The 16,272-nt window shown below is 41.8% G+C and overlaps 1 protein-coding gene across 1 annotated transcript in view; it reads right to left on the reverse strand.

The window, feature by feature from the left end:
• Positions 1 to 16,272, reverse strand: part of DROSHA (drosha ribonuclease III) — a 375,790-nt gene that overhangs the window by 194,741 nt on the left and 164,777 nt on the right. The gene's annotated exons all lie outside the window — the stretch shown is intronic.

Consider the following 16,272-nt stretch of genomic DNA (forward strand, 5'->3'; position numbering starts at 1 on the left):
CGCGGGACTCAATTCACACCTAATAGGATTGAACCCTATGTTCAGCGGCGAAACTATAAATTTTGCTCCCCCCTGCCAAAAAAGTTTCTGGCGCCCCCCCCCCGGCATTTTGGTAAAACTAATACAGGTCCGTTTCTATGCAATTTGGCTCCCAGTGCGAACAGTTAAAAATGCACCACCATGGACAGTTTACATTATTTGTCATTTTTCCACCTTGTATGTAATGCCAATTACACATTATACCACACACCGTAATGCCCATTACACATTATTCCACACACCGTAATGACCAGTGCACATTATGCCACACACCGTAATGACCATTACACATTAGGCCACACACCATAATGCCCACTGCACATTATGCCACACACCATAATACCCCTTACGCAATATGCCACACACCGTAATGCCGATTACACAAAATGGCACACACCATAATGCCCATTAAACCAGGGCTCGACAATTCCCGGGCACCAGGTCACCATGGCGACTAAGATTTTACCTCTGGCGACCGGGATTTCTAAGCCACCCCCCCCTCACAGAGAAGCTCCTGAGCTACGGCGTCGGGCTACCCCACGGGCACTATGACGTCTCTCCCATAGTTTCGAAGAGCGGCAGACGGCAGCAGACGCAGGATCCTGGCCTAAGGTAAGTATTCTGGGGTTTTTTTTTGTGTGTGTGCGGCACACGTGGAGGGGCCTTAGTACTGGGGCACTATTAGATTGGGCTTCGTACTGGGGGTACTATTAGACCGGGCTTAGTACTGGGGGTACTATTGCAGGGGGTTTACTATTGGGGGCACTAATACTGGGGGTACTATTAGAGGGGGCTTACTACTGGGGGCACTATTTCAAGGGCTTACTACTGGGGGGCACTAGTACAGGGGGCTTACTACTGGGGGCATTATTTCAAGGGGTTTACTACTGGGGGCACTATTACAGGGGGCTTACTACTGGGGGCATTATTAGAGGGGGCTTGCTACTGGGAGCACTATTACAAGGGGCTTACTGCTGGGGGAACTATTACAGGGGGCTTACTACTATGGGCATTATTACAGGGAGCTTACTACTGGGAGCAGTATTACATGGGGCTTACTACTGGGGTCACTATTACAGTGGGCTTACTACTAGGTTGAGGGGCACTGAAAGGGCATGTGTGGTGCTCTATACAAGCTTTCATAATTTTGGTAATGGACGATGGTCTGGTTTCTAAATTTTTAAAATGGCTCCTAGATTTTACAAAAATTTGTCGAGCCCTGCTTTACACAATATAACACACACACTGTAATGCCCATTGCACATTATGCCACATACATTTTTGCCCCCGACACCACTTTATGCTCCACAGTAAGGCTTCTAATTAACTTTAAATTATCTGCTCGTTGCCAGGGGTTCCAAGCTCATTACCAGAGGTTCCATGCTCGTTGCCAGGGGTCTCATATGCTCAATGTCAGGGGGTTTCACTGCATCTTCTCCAGGCAGCACCATCATTCCTGGCACTTCCGGGTAACACTATGTGTTATGTCCAGTAGGACCTCTAGAACCTGTCTCCTCCTAGGTGGCGGCCATTTTTCGGAGGGAAATTTTGGGCATATTACATGCGGACAGCATGGAATCTGCAGCCTCCAAGCCACCGAGCCCACCAAGCCGCCGTGCCCCCAAGCCACCACGGAGTCTGCAGGGGCTATTGTTACGCTCCTGCTTATATTTCCAATTTAATTGATAAACTGCAAATCACTTTACTCATTTTCAGCTGCCAATTGTAATGGCTTTTTGTTAGAGCTACAATACAGGTGAACAACATCAAAGCAGTAGTAAGGTCTACCTGTCAAGTTCTATCATGATGAAAACAAAAGTGAGAGGACTACTGCCTATTCACACTGAAGAGATAAATCTTAGCAGAAAAACTTTTGTTGCCTTATAGTGCAAAAATAGGCACATTAAAGATACATTTAACCTTTATACTTGTAAGCTAGACATAACAAAACTGCAAAAAAATGTTGACTTCTCTTAAGAAAATGTTCAAATTGCAACAGAGATAAAACCTACATATGAAAACAAATAACTATAAATAAAAAAAACACATTAAGGGGGGTATTTATCAAAGCTTGAAGAGAGATACAAATGTGAGAGAAAGTACCAACCAATCAGCTCTTAAGTCATTTTTCAAACACTTAAAACGTAAGTGAGAAGCTGATAGTATACTACTTTGTCGCTCACAATTTTTTCTCTCTCCAAGCTTAAATACTCCCCTAAGTAACAATGAATACATTTTACTGTAGAGTACAGGTTCTGTTTATACAATGAAATGATAGTCTATTTACATGAAAAATTACCAGACATGATGAGTGTTCAGTACATATTCTCCCCACCTGTCAACAGCGATTGTTTAAAACCTCCTACACTGGCTTCTTGTAAAAAAGACTTCTTATCAGAAGCCAAGGATCTTTTGCAATTGCTGCTGAATGCAAGGATGGAATAACATTCAGCTGTGGAGAAACTCTCAACCTCCTGTGCAAGGCACGGTTTCCTAACAGATACTGCTAATGTGTCATACATTCCTTCATTTACTGTATTTCTGTAGCTACAAGAGTTATACCTTATTGTTTTGTAACACGTTTCTTTTGGTATGTAGTCAGGAGGTCGACGCTCAATATGTCGCCAATGAGTATGTCGACCAGTCAATGCCAGTGCTGGGATCCCAACAAAGCTGATTAGGACATTTTTCCTGTGCGAGTTTTACAATATATATATATATATATATATATATACATATATTACAAAAAAAACCAGCACAAATTAGTCAAATAGCATAAATTCTTTAATCCAAGAAACATCCATAAAGTGCATAATCATATAGAGTGCATATCAGCAGGAAAAAAGGGAGGCTTCATATTGATAGGAGTAAGATTCAATCAAATGTAGGGAATAAAGTACTCATCATATCCGTATCATATCACACGCCATCCCTGTAGTAGCCAGCCCAACGGCCGTTTTGGTGTTCAATAACCACCTTCGTCAGTAGCATGGCCAGATCAATTCATGAACCAAAACCCCACTGTATAATATTATTGTTCGTTATTATGGTGATTGCAGAGCCCCTGTGATTTCTATTTTAACAATGTGGTCATATACCATGTTGCACCCCAAATCTAGGAATGGCGAGTGTCGTGGATTAGTGATATTTAAATATATATCTTATTTATTTATTACCAGTTATTTATATAGCGCACACATATTCCGCAGCACTTTACAGAGAGAATATTTGGTCACTCACATTAGTCCCTGCTCCAGTGGAGCTTACAATCTATGTTCCCTATCACATGCTCACACACATACACACTTGGGTTAATTTTGTTGGGAGCCAATTAACCTACCAGTATATTTTTGGAATGTGGGAGAAAACCGGAGTACCCGGAGGAAACCCACGCAAGCACAGGGAGAATATACAAACTCCACACAGTTGGGGCCATGGTGGGAATTGAACCCATGACCTTATTGCTGTGAGGCAGTAACGCTAACCATTACACCGCCTGTGCTGCCAAGTCCGAATGGTATTTCCTCATGTTTACGCTACTTACGTATCTTCACTGACTAGTGAAGATACGTAAGTAGCATAAGCAGCGCCTCCAGCAAGGGGCTGCAAAGATGAGGAAGTACCAAAATTGCCCAAAAATCCAAGAGCTGTGGAGCACACATCCACACATAAAATCTAAAATATTGCAAATGCACAGCTAAATTGTACATATAGTTTTCACTAGTAAAGAAACCTATATACGTATAGTAGTTCAGAAAAATTAAGAAAGTGCTAGAATAAGAGGTCATATCCCAACTGTAGAAAGCTCAGTAGTGATGTAAGGATGTTAGTAAGAGCAATGCCAGTCTATCGCATACTAGACTAGGAACCTTAGCCCTGAAACTGTCAAGCAGAAAACACAATATACAGTAATAGTGCTTCATGTCCAAGCTTGCTACATTGACAGTGATCATAAAAACAATGACATCAAAGGATCGCCTCACAATTTAAAAAGTGGAATAGCTCTCGGATGTGTCAATTGTTGGATAACATATTACATATAAGAACTAATGGAATATTTTCTATTACACATCTTTGCTGCACTCACGCTAAAAAACCTTCTTGGCACGCAATGCTATGCGACTAGGACGCACCAGCAGATTGTGTTGATTAATTTGATATGTGACACTTGTATATCTGTGTGTGACTGAGTCGCTGAATCTGTATACGAAATGCTACAATGTAGCGGCCACAGCTTTTTTCATTCCAAGTTCCATTCTGGTTCATGTACAGACTCAGAGGCTCAGCTGCACACAGATATACATATGTCACATATCAAATTGATCAGCACATTCTGCTGGTGCAACGTAGTCGCATTGTGAGTTAGATGCATTTTCTGCAAAAAAAGATGCCCGACGCTAGTAGAGTAACAATGAACCTGGCGGCTCACTCACGGCAGACAAGTCGCACTGCGTGGAGTGTTCAGGCTAGACATATGAGGACACATCTGTATACCAAGAAAGAAAACAAACCTCATATTTACAAATGTGTAGTTAATTACTACCGTGGTGAGAGGGGTTGCCTCTCACCTGAATTACCCTCATTCTGGTGGGATCAGCTCCCACCAAGGGAGACTAAAGTAAAACCTCTGCAGTAGCAGTGGAGGTTTGGAACTCAGCATTGCACAGGTTCAGCTGTAAACCATCACTGGAAGACAGGAAGAGTTAATTCACCATATGCTCTGGGCACTGACGCCGAACAGCGGCCAGCGAGTAGGCCTGAGTTTCCGTAGTGCCAGGGACTTTTGGATTTGGCTGTGCTAGGAAGCATAGCAGACTGTGGCTGCATGCTATAGCAGTACAGTGAACATTAGCACTGTGCGCAGGATCATGTTTCCACCTGCATGTCTAATCACTGTGCCTGTTTGTCCAGCCCTTTCTGTGTGTGTGTTGAACTGCAGTGTCTGCTGCCATTAAAAGACACTGTTTCCCTGGGAACCTGCCTGTCGTGTGTCCTACTTTCTGTGACCGTTACACTACACATTTGGAAATTTTTTAACAGCTGGTTATAAAAATAGAAAAAGCAAAATAAAGATCACAAATAACCACAATCAAACACAAAACCTTTGTCAAGGTGCACAGAATGGGTAAAATATTTGTCATTTTACAAAGACAAAAAGACACCATTAAGTTAAATGCAGTTTGGGTGATCTATGGATGATCAGCGTAATCAACACATTTTGTGTCTATGATAGATGCAAATATAGTAAGTGTATACAATAATTTTGTTGTGTTTTTTATACAAGTTTGAATGCTAAATGTAAAAGTTATTCCACATGATATATTCAGACAACCATCTAAGTACCTAGGGATTATATGCAGAGTAAATGGCTTCCTTGTAATATATGAAGGAAAGAACTGCCAAGCAACAATGTTTAATAATATCCCTGTGTGCATTTTTAATATATACCCTCACATAGGAGAAGATGTATCAAACCTTCAAAGGGGATTAAGTGGACAAGTTGCCCATAGAAAGCAATCATCTTCTGTCATTTTATAGACTGTGCTAGATAAATGAAGGCTAGTCTCTCGAAAGTTTGATACATCATTTCCTTAAGCAGATAAGCCCTAAAGATGATTTCAGTTGGCTTCAATAGCCATTTTGACGTTAAACCGAAGAGAAACATATATTAAGGAATAGTCATGCATCAATCTACTTTTTCTGGCCACAATAAGGGAGTTTGGCAACCATGTTAATCACACCTCCCAACATTTGAAAACCAGAAACATCGACAGGGGTCAGAGTCACATATTATCAGATGCGGCTAATACTTGCCAATGTATGACTAGGCTGCCGGTTAGCCACTTCTCCTCCATGCACTTGTTCATGGTCTCCTGCATCTGCTACTCAGAGCAGATAGAGTTGGAGACACCTCTCAAGTCCTCCACCATGTCATAGACACAGTACAGAGCCCTCAAACCGACACAATTGGGAGGTAACATATTAATGATGTCTTGTGAGAAATTACAATGTCACATACAGAATGTGCTGAAATAGGTAAATGATAAACTTTAAGAAATGTCCCTCACAAGAATAAACTATATGGGGCCGTGTGCCAGAATTATCAGTGTATAGACCTAGGAGATCATAAGACATCTTTTTGCAAATATCACTACTTCAAGAGAAGATTCTGTGTATCTAAACCCGCACACTCCATGTATCCCTGAAACCAATGGGGATGAGCCAGCATCTCTACCAGGAAAACTGCACAGATGGAGCATGTGAACTTTCTCTTAGTTTAGAAGCTCATTTGAGAAGGATAGAGATATATCGTAGAATATTATTATACCACCCAAATGGCAGGGGTCCTGGGCATAAAATCATCACCATTCTGCTATTTACAAGAGTTCACATCTTATATACAAAATTCATTGGTCTGTTTGTTTGTCTGTCTGGTTATGCTTCCAGACACCCCTGCACCGATTAGGATGAAACCAATGCCGGGTGGTCCAGTTGGATTCTGGTCAGGTTTTAGGGGGGTTAGGGTCCCAGTTTGATATCCCATTGGTGTGCGCTGAGCAGAACATTGACCCGGGGAGCCTGTTGTGAGCCTTCCACTGGATGGAATTGAACAAAAACTTCAGAGTGGTAACATTGGATCCCAGGAGACTTACTAGGGTAGGGGTGGGCAATAAGCGGCCTCCCAGATTTTGCAAAACTATACACCCCAGAATTCCCTGCCACAGATTTGCCATTCTAACAATGTTGCAATGCATGCTGGGATTTATAGTTCAACAACAACTGGAGGGCGGCTTATTGCCCATCCTGTTGGTTTACACTAGGCAGGACTTTGACCCAGGGAGCCTGTTTTTGGCCTTCCACTGGATGGACTTGGACGACATCACATAATTTGGATGAAAATCTCAGAGTGGTAACAATGGATCCCAGAAGACATTCAGTACTAGAGGGTTGAGGTCCCGGTCGGACCTCCCAATGGTGTAAGCTGGAAGAACTTTGACCAGGGAATGCTGGCCAGAATTTCAACCAGGTAAGTCTGTTCTGGGTCTTCCACTGGATGGATTTAGATGAAAACCTCACAGAGAGGTGGCAATTGGTCTGGGATGCATAACGGAGTGATTGGAGTCCAGGTTGAACCTCAAGGCAGAATTTTGACCCAGGTAGCCTGTTCTGGGCCTTCCACTGGATGGATTTGGACAAAAACTTCAAAGTGGTAACATTGGATCCCAGAAGACATACTAGGGTTTGAGGCCTCGGTCGGACCTCCTGTTGGTGTACGCTGGCAGATTTTTGACCCGGGGGCGCTGGGCAGAGCTTTGACCCAGGGAGCCTGTACTGGGCCTTCCACTGGATGGATATGGATGAAAACTTCACAGAGGGGTGGCAACTGGTCTGGGATGCCCAATGGAGTGGTTGGATTCTGGTCAGACCTCACGGCGGAGTGCGCCATGCTTGACCCAGGGAGCCTGTTCTGGGCCTTCCACTGGATGCATATGGATGACATCACATAATAAAACGTTATAACTTTAAGATTTAAACCCGGGCAATGCTGGTTACTTCAGCTAGTAATAAATATATGTATTTCTGAATTTTGTTTAAGGCAATGTTAAGCTCCTAAACAATTTTGTTGTGTAGGGTGCATAGATAATCTATGTGGCTGTGAAATTAAATACTTCAAATTATTTGTTCGCATTTCAGTTGTGAAATTCACTTATACATATGAATCACTAAATATAGCAGGGTTTCCCAAACTCTGCCATTACAGTGCAGGTTTTAAAGATATCCATGCTTGAGTCCAGATGGTTAAATCAAATTGACTGAGGTACTAATTAAGTCACCTGTGCTCAAGCATGTATATCCTTAAAACGTGGACTGTAGTTGCAGAGTTTGGGAACCTCTGATAGATAGAATGTTGACAATATTTCAGATATACTTACAAATCCCCCTTTCGCTACATCCCCATAGAGCACGCTGTCAGAAATTATTTAGAAAATAAACATTTCTGGAGTTAAATTGCAGTGGTTGAGCAGTGGCAGCAAAGGTTTGGTGCAGTACTTGTTTAAAAAAACAAAAACAAGATACAGGAGTGAACAAGGTTATCTACCTTTTTTGGAGATGGATGCTAGGTTGTTAATTCTGCAGTGTTTCCATAAAAATAAACGTTGATAATTCTGGAAAAATACAGGTTGTCAAATATCCCTACTGGAAAGTTCCACAAAACAGCTTATTGGCATAATGTAGTGAAACCTGCCTGCCCCATTGTGACATTTGCCAGAAATTCTAGATTGAGTCTGGGGCTGTCAGTTTCAAATCTGGTTGTAAAATATAATAAACCAACTTTTAAAATTGTAAACAAAAAATGTCATTATACACCCTAGTGCAGAGCCTCCTTAGGAAAACATACCACTGCTATATTTATAGAATAATCTGATTTGTGCAGTGGGCAAAAGGGATTATATCTGTACAGTATGTTTACAAATTTAAAAGGAATAGTATAAAGATATACCAGTGTTTGGTTTACAAACTATATTGCAGTGGGACTTTAAATTAGGACTGCACCAAATAAATACAATCATAAATTAAATACAAATCCCTCAAATGATTATGAATATCGAGCCAAACTTTAATTTACATATAAAAATTAAGGGAGAGTCTAAATGTAGAAAGTGTTGCTTCCCAAAGTGAGAACTGTGTACACTGCACAATTAGCCTCAGAGAAATTAGGATTTGGTGTTGATCGAATTAGAATCATGATAACAACAGCTCTTATTAGGCCAAATCCTGGAGATGATGGTTCCCTAGTTTAAATACTTCCACAATTAGTAATTGTAAAATGAGTTCTGCTTGTGAGATTTGGATGATATACTGCATTCATCATACACATTTCTGTTGTATTTATTTTAGCTTTTAACTGAGGCAATCGGCCTTGCATCAATAGATTTGCTGGAAAATATACATTCACTAGTTATACGAGGACTGACGACACTCGTGGCAAGGAATAGGTTAATTTGATTAGTACTTAGCCTTGTGCGAGACAGCAGATGGAATCTGGTGCAGCTCTCTCACGTGTCTAGCATTTTGTAGGCTTGACAAGATAAATGTATTTCATCTCACAAGTTGAAAATGAAAAATTACTTTTCTGCCTTAATGCATTGGTTTAAAAGTTATTAAAGTTTAACTGCTTTTGGCATTTTACTATGTTTTGGCAGTTGCTGGAGACAATTCCAGGTCCTAAAAAAATATGAGGGCCCAGAAATTAAATGTACAATGGTATTTAATGGAACAAAATATAGTAGGTACAAACTAATGCTGGCCATACACCTACACGACCAGCATAAGATCAGATTCATCATACAATTTCCCTACGACTCCCCTGAGCTCCCTGGCAGTCCCGGCAGCATGTTTGTTGTTTTTCTTAGCACAGGATCCTGTGTCTCACAGGCTCATAAGGGAAACAGTCATTGAAATGACTTGAATTTACACACGATGGATCGCATGAACAAAATAAACGGCACGATCTGCATACGATACTATGGACAAGATGTGCTGCACATCTGATCATAAGATCAGATTAGAGGAGCTGCGGGAGCGCGCTTCGGATTGTATCTTACTAAAATAGTACACGATTTTCACAAGATCCATCTTATGACTCATCGAAAATCGTGCAATCGGCCCAAAATCGTGCAGGTGTAGAGGCAGCTTAAGTAAGTCTTGTAATGCTGGATTTACATTTATATAGGTGATTTATTCCTATATTATAAATATTATGTGTGTGGGCTCCTAGTATGTAAAACTGTGACATGAAAATTGAGATGTAAAATACATGAGCACAGCCATCTCATAATGCCAATCCCAATGCATGCAATTTGTCATGGAAACCTCGCCACAAACACCTAGCAATATAACCAATGCCACACTGCACATATAAACCTTACATTACAGTTAAAAATTACCTGAATAAATCACAACTAGCAAAGTTATGTTGGATATCTGGCAGATTTTTTCATATAAATCATTATGAAACTTATCTGCCGCACAGAATTTTAATTATTTGAGCAAATCTCACATGGATTATTAGTTTAGAGTAGACCACACAGGGAAATAGAGGGCACCTACTGACTGGTATTACTTATGTGCCCAAAAATACTCTGACCAACTGAAATTGGATTTTTCTTTTTGTGTGTGATATTGTCAGTATGATCAATGCACTGTATTTGTGAAATTATTTTATGCATTAAGAAACAATGACATTTTTGAGTCCTCTCGCTATGTGCAATATATATACCCTTTGCATATTAATCTTCTGGCCCAACCTTTGAAAAAGAACAGGTTCATCTGTGCAATGCAAACTTGTCTGCAAGAAATGGGATTGTATTTTATTCTGAAGAGAAAATGGGTTTATTTGTTCCTTGCAGGTCCACTGACAGTGAAAGATTTACTCACTGCTTTCTCTGCATGGAGGATTAATGTTCTGTAACACAGTTTTGGCCAGGAAATGGATTAATCTGTATTGGGCATGTCTCTGTATAGTAGTGACAATAACATAAGGGTATTTTGTGCAAACAGTGAGAAAGTCAGATTATGATGTAAGACTGCTATTATGAGAAACAGCAAACATTGCATTAGATGGAGAGAAACTAATATGATGGCTCATGCGTTGTGTACAATATTCAGACAATGTGATGCTGCACAGCCGAGAAGACAAGTGAGGCAGAGACAGGAGAGGCAGCACTGATTGTAAAGGATAACGACCAGTAAATGTAATATACAGTTGAGAGTGAATGAAGATTCACAGTGAAATCACAGTAGACTGCAGAAGATCAATTAGCAGTGACGCCAGCAACAGTGACCCCAGCTTGATCTTGGTTAAAAATAGAGCACCTTCATGTTCCTTATTCAACACACATTTTGTGACCAAAATGCTGTTTTTAGGAACTTGTACTAGGACTTAAAATCAGTGCTATGACTGAGCAAAACATTATATTAATAGCTGTACAAATGTCCTTCTCTCGCGCTGTGCAGCAGCCATGACAGAGTAAAATGTTCTGTTGCCAACAGCTAAGCTGTCGTAACCAAATAGGAAACGTAAGACAAAATATGAAAAATATGTTTTTTATTTATAGACCACACCCTTTATGCTACCACTTCCCCCATGTTACTATGGTCACAAATCGCTGTCCAGGTCCCCGTTACCCAGTCCGACGGTTTCACCTTACTGACATCTGTGTCCCCACTCCTCGCTGTGGCATTCCTAAGACCCGTGGTCATTGATCTGCATGTGTGGCTGGCGATCCACTCCCGGCAGTTCCTGCTGTTCTGCATCTTTGGTGTTGCTATCTTGGACTGTATCACATGATCCATTTGATCTAACTAGCTCCTAGCACATTGCCAGTACAACATATCTCTCTGAGGAGAAGTACCCTGGCTCCTGGTTCAGTACCTTCTCCAGTATTGCTTCATTACATTCTGCTCCAGTGCTATCCAGAAAACTGGCTCCAGTATTTGCTTCACAAGAATTCTGCCTAAGAGTGTTCCAGTACACCTGCTCCAGTAAATGCTTCTCAGCATTTCTCAAAGTATAATCTAACAGAACTGCTCCAGCATTGATTCACAGTATTTCCTGTAGCCTACTTAAATTGTGCTCCTGGCACCCAGTTACAGTATAAATGCAGTATGCTCCGAAATATCATACTTACTGCTACAGCCACAGGCTACCCTGCTAGCATGCACCTGTTCTCAATGGGTTGGGTACGGGATGCAGGCGCTTGGGATCCCGGCGGTCAGAATCCCTAAACAGGCATCCTGACAGGGTTAGGATACTGAAAAATGCCGGTAAGTATCTTTACCTTACCCATAAACTTAACCCTCCCTCCCCGCAGCCTAAACCTCCCCCCTGCAGCATAACCCTGACCCTCCCACCGCAGCCTAACCCTAACCCCCCGCCTAGTGCCTAACCCTAACCTCCCGCCTAGTGCCTAACCCACCAAAGGAGGTCCTCAAGGCTTCCCAACAGTTCATGTTTAACAGATATCCATGGCTGAAAACAGGTGGTTGAATCAAATTGACTGATGTACTAATTAAGTCACCTGTGCCCAACCACGGATATCGCTAAAACCTGTTGGGTAGCCTTGAGGACCATGTTTGGGAACCTCAGCCCTAACCCTAACACTTACCGTTGGGATGCCGACGGTCGGGATACTGGCGCCGGAATTCTAATCAATATGTGTTCTGCTAATAACTCTGCAGCATCAGTTCTCTGCTACTCTAGTGGCCTGCATGAGGAATTGTATAATTAGGCCATCCAGTTTCATTCTCATACAGCTAACCCAAGCTGCCCCACCCCGAATAAAAAAACAATAACAAATGTTAGTACTGTGACAGTTATGAATAATATGACGTCTATATAACACACAACTACCTTGTTATATAATTCATAGTTACCACTATGGCCAGAATAAGAGGCAGCAACAACTTCACCAATACACAATACAATTTCACCTGTAAACAGGGCAGACCTCAAGCACTCTGTAGACTCCAATCTAAATTATCCGGTTATACATGTACTGTAAATGTATTGCATAAACCTCAAGTAAAACTGTATTCAGAACCAATCAAAGACAGCTCAAAGTCAGGGAAGAAATTGTGACAATACACATAAAATTGAGTGCGTTGAAATAAACACACTTCACAATCCACTTTCACCGCAAATAATTTTAATTTAAATTCCCTTCCCGAGGCACTTACACAGTTGCACACTGCACCAAAATGTCATCATATACAAAGTTGTCTCTCACTCGCCTAATCCCCATTACCATACACTGAGTAGAGTTGCATTACCTCAAAATGTCTCCCATATCCAAATATTCCGAAATACGGAATTTTTTTGGCATGACTCAGATAATGAAACTCTTGATTTTTGATGGTTCAATGTACACAAACTTTGTCTAAGGCACAAATTATTAAAAATATTGTATAAAATTACCTATAGGCTCCGTGTATAAGATGTATATGACACACAAATGAATTTAATTTCGGCACACAAACTTTGTTGAGCCACAAAATTATTGAAAATATTGTATAAAATTACCTGCAGGCTGTGTGTATAAGGTGTATATGACACATAAATGCATTGTGTGTGTATATTTGGGTCCTATTCCCAAGATATTTCATTATGGTATGCAATTATTCCAAAATACGGAATATTCCGTTATCCAAAAAACCCCTGGTCCCAAGCATTTTGTATATGGGAGGCTCAACCTGTACATGTTTAGGCAACTCGCAAGTCTGCATACAATCTCTAATGAGCTCTGAAAATCTTCTCTACCAGTCTATTTGTCAGCTCCAGTTTACTCTAGATCTCAACTTCAGTAGGTATTACGAATGCCACTAGTAATGGACATTTGACAAAAACCTTCAGGACACAATTATAACAATATGGCAACATTAAACTTGAGTATTAAAATATATGGGGAGGTTCAGTTGGCCTCAAGATTATGTTGAAACATTGCAGTCTGGGAATGGAAATTCACTTGTTTTATCCCGTATCCACTAGAGATGCAAGAAAGAAAATAGCGAGATTTCTATAACGTAATGGCTTTAACTGTGCAGCTGTAGATTATTTTTGGATCTGATGGTACCTTGTGCTGAATTGAATTGGCCACAGTAAGTTACCAGTAGGTTTTGTAAGTTTACTATCAAAACTATACACTTTAAAAGGGCAACGTTTTATAAGCTTACAGAAGCATTTAAACTTGTATACTGGGATACACAAATAAAAGCGGAGACCACATTTTGTCTTATAAGTATTTAACTATTGTTGAAAGCGCATAAAATATAGCAACACCATTTTTAAAAATAAAAGGCAGAAAAAGAGCAGATAATTATTAAAATTAAAAAGGACTAAAAATGAAAAGGAATACAAGTAAAACCTATAAAAAAGATTAAATTAGTTTAGCAAAGACCAAAGTTATAGAACACTTTACAATTTTATATATACAGTATATTATATACATATACACACAGTATATATATATATATATATATATATATACACACCGTATATACTCGAGCATAAGTCGACCCGAATATAGGCCGAGGTACCTAATTTTACCACAAAAAACTGTGAAAACGTATTGACTCGAGTATAAGCCTAGGGTGGGAAATGCAGCAGCTACTGGTAGTAATCCCCCCTCTGGTACTGTCCCCAGTAGTAATCCCCCCTGGTAGTGCCCCCAGTAGTAATCCCCCCCTGGTAGTGCCCCCAGTAGTAATATCCCCCCCTGGTAGTGCCCCCAGTAGTAATACCCCCCCTGGTAGTGCCCCCAGTAGCAATATCCCCCCCTGGTAGTGCCCCCAGTATTAATCCCCCCCCTGGTAGTGCCCCCAGTAGCAACATCCCCCCTGGTAGTGCCCCCAATATTAATCCCCCCCTGGTAGTGCCCCCAGTAGCAATATCCCCCCCTGGTAGTGCCCCCAGTATTAACCCCCCTTGGTAGTGCCCCCAGTAGCAACATCCCCCCTGGTAGTGCCCCCAGTATTCCCCCCCTCCCTGGTAGTGCCCCCAGTAGCAACATCCCCCCCCTGGTAGTTCCCCCATTATTAATCCCCCCCTCTGGTAGTGCCCCCAGTAGCGATATCCCCCCCTGGTAGTACCCCCCGGTAGTAGCCCACCCAGTAGAAAGAAATGTAAAAAAAAAAAACACTTACCTGTAACCCCGCTCCTGGTCCCGACGCTGCTACAGGCTCCTCCGCCGCTTTGCATAATGGGAGAGACGTCGTCATGACGACGTCTCTCCCATTACCCACTGCGGGAGCCGGAAGATGGCTCCCGCAGTGGGAGCAGCAGTAGCCACTGAGAGTCTGACAGACTCTCAGCGGCTGCTGATTACACCAAACACATAGCTGCCGGCTCCGGCGGCTGTGTGTTTAGCAGTGTGTAGTGCTGACCGAACTCCGTCCGGTCAGCGCTACACACACGGTGCAGGCTGTGTCACAGTGACACAGTCTGCACCGCGGCCCGCATGGTACGCTACTCAGTAGCGTACCATGCGGGCATGACTCGAGTATAAGCCGTGGGGGTGCTTTTTCAGCACAAAAAATGTGCTGAAAAACTCGGCTTATACTCGAGTATATACGGTATATATATTTGCATGCACACACATATTATATATTATATATATATATATATATATATATATATATTCCTAGAAGTATTTTACAGATGTGTCCTCATACATTTATATTTTTTCACAGCATTTGGTGAGCGACACCTGGCACAATTTCCATGCTTAGCACTCTTTACTCAACTTTGCATCTTCGTTTGCATTTAGGATGAGATGTATCATACCTTAGAGAGAGACATAATGTGTACAAGTTGCTCATAACAACCAATCAACTTCTGTAATTTTTCTAGCACAGCCTGTCTGTGGTGCTCTAAACAGGGTTATTTGGCGTGATTTGAGGATAGGTGTATGTGGACACATCTGTAAGTACATATACAAAAAAACAAAATATTGAGACATTAAATCATAACGGATGAGAAAAAAAAGTTTTTTCCTCTTGTAGTCAGAGAAGAAAAAAAAACCAAGTTGTCCAGCAATGGTACTTGGCTAGAGGAGTGGTTCCCTCCTCACATGGCAATCTGCTGCAGTTGCTTGGCAGAGCATGGTGGACATACTTTATAATCGGAATCGCTATGATTTACCGCCGGACCCCTGCCCGGCAGTTGGAATCCCGACAGCAGCATCCCGACAAAGGAGGACATCCCGATTGTCGAAGGTAAGTATTCACTAACCTATTTCTAACCCCCTAACCCTCCCTTAGGAGTGCCTAACCCTAACCTCCCCCCCCCCTCCAAGTGCCTAACCCTAATCCCCCCTTCCCCGCCGCCTAAACCTAAGTCCCGAGCGGCTGTCCGTGCTCGGCATCACTTTCCTTGGGATCGGTCGGGATGCCGGGCGCCGGACTCACGGCGTCGGTAAAATGACAGGCATCTAGATTTGGATACCTGTCATTTAACCCTCGCCGGGATAAAGCAGTCGGGAAGCCGGCTGTTGGGATTAGGTCTGCCGGCTTCCCGACTGCATACTTTATAATCACCTCAGTTATTATCAGCTTTTGTTATATATTAAAGGGTCTGATTTGAAGATGAACCTAAAATTGAATGTGGCCGCATCTAGTGAGTTTTAGAAAATGCCGTATGTGCCGTAGCGATTATAAGCATATTTTGTTTTTCTC

Source organism: Taudactylus pleione, unplaced genomic scaffold (assembly GCF_031769625.1).
Source record: "Taudactylus pleione unplaced genomic scaffold, aTauple2 ptg000083l, whole genome shotgun sequence".
Taxonomy (NCBI): Eukaryota; Metazoa; Chordata; class Amphibia; order Anura; family Myobatrachidae; genus Taudactylus; species Taudactylus pleione.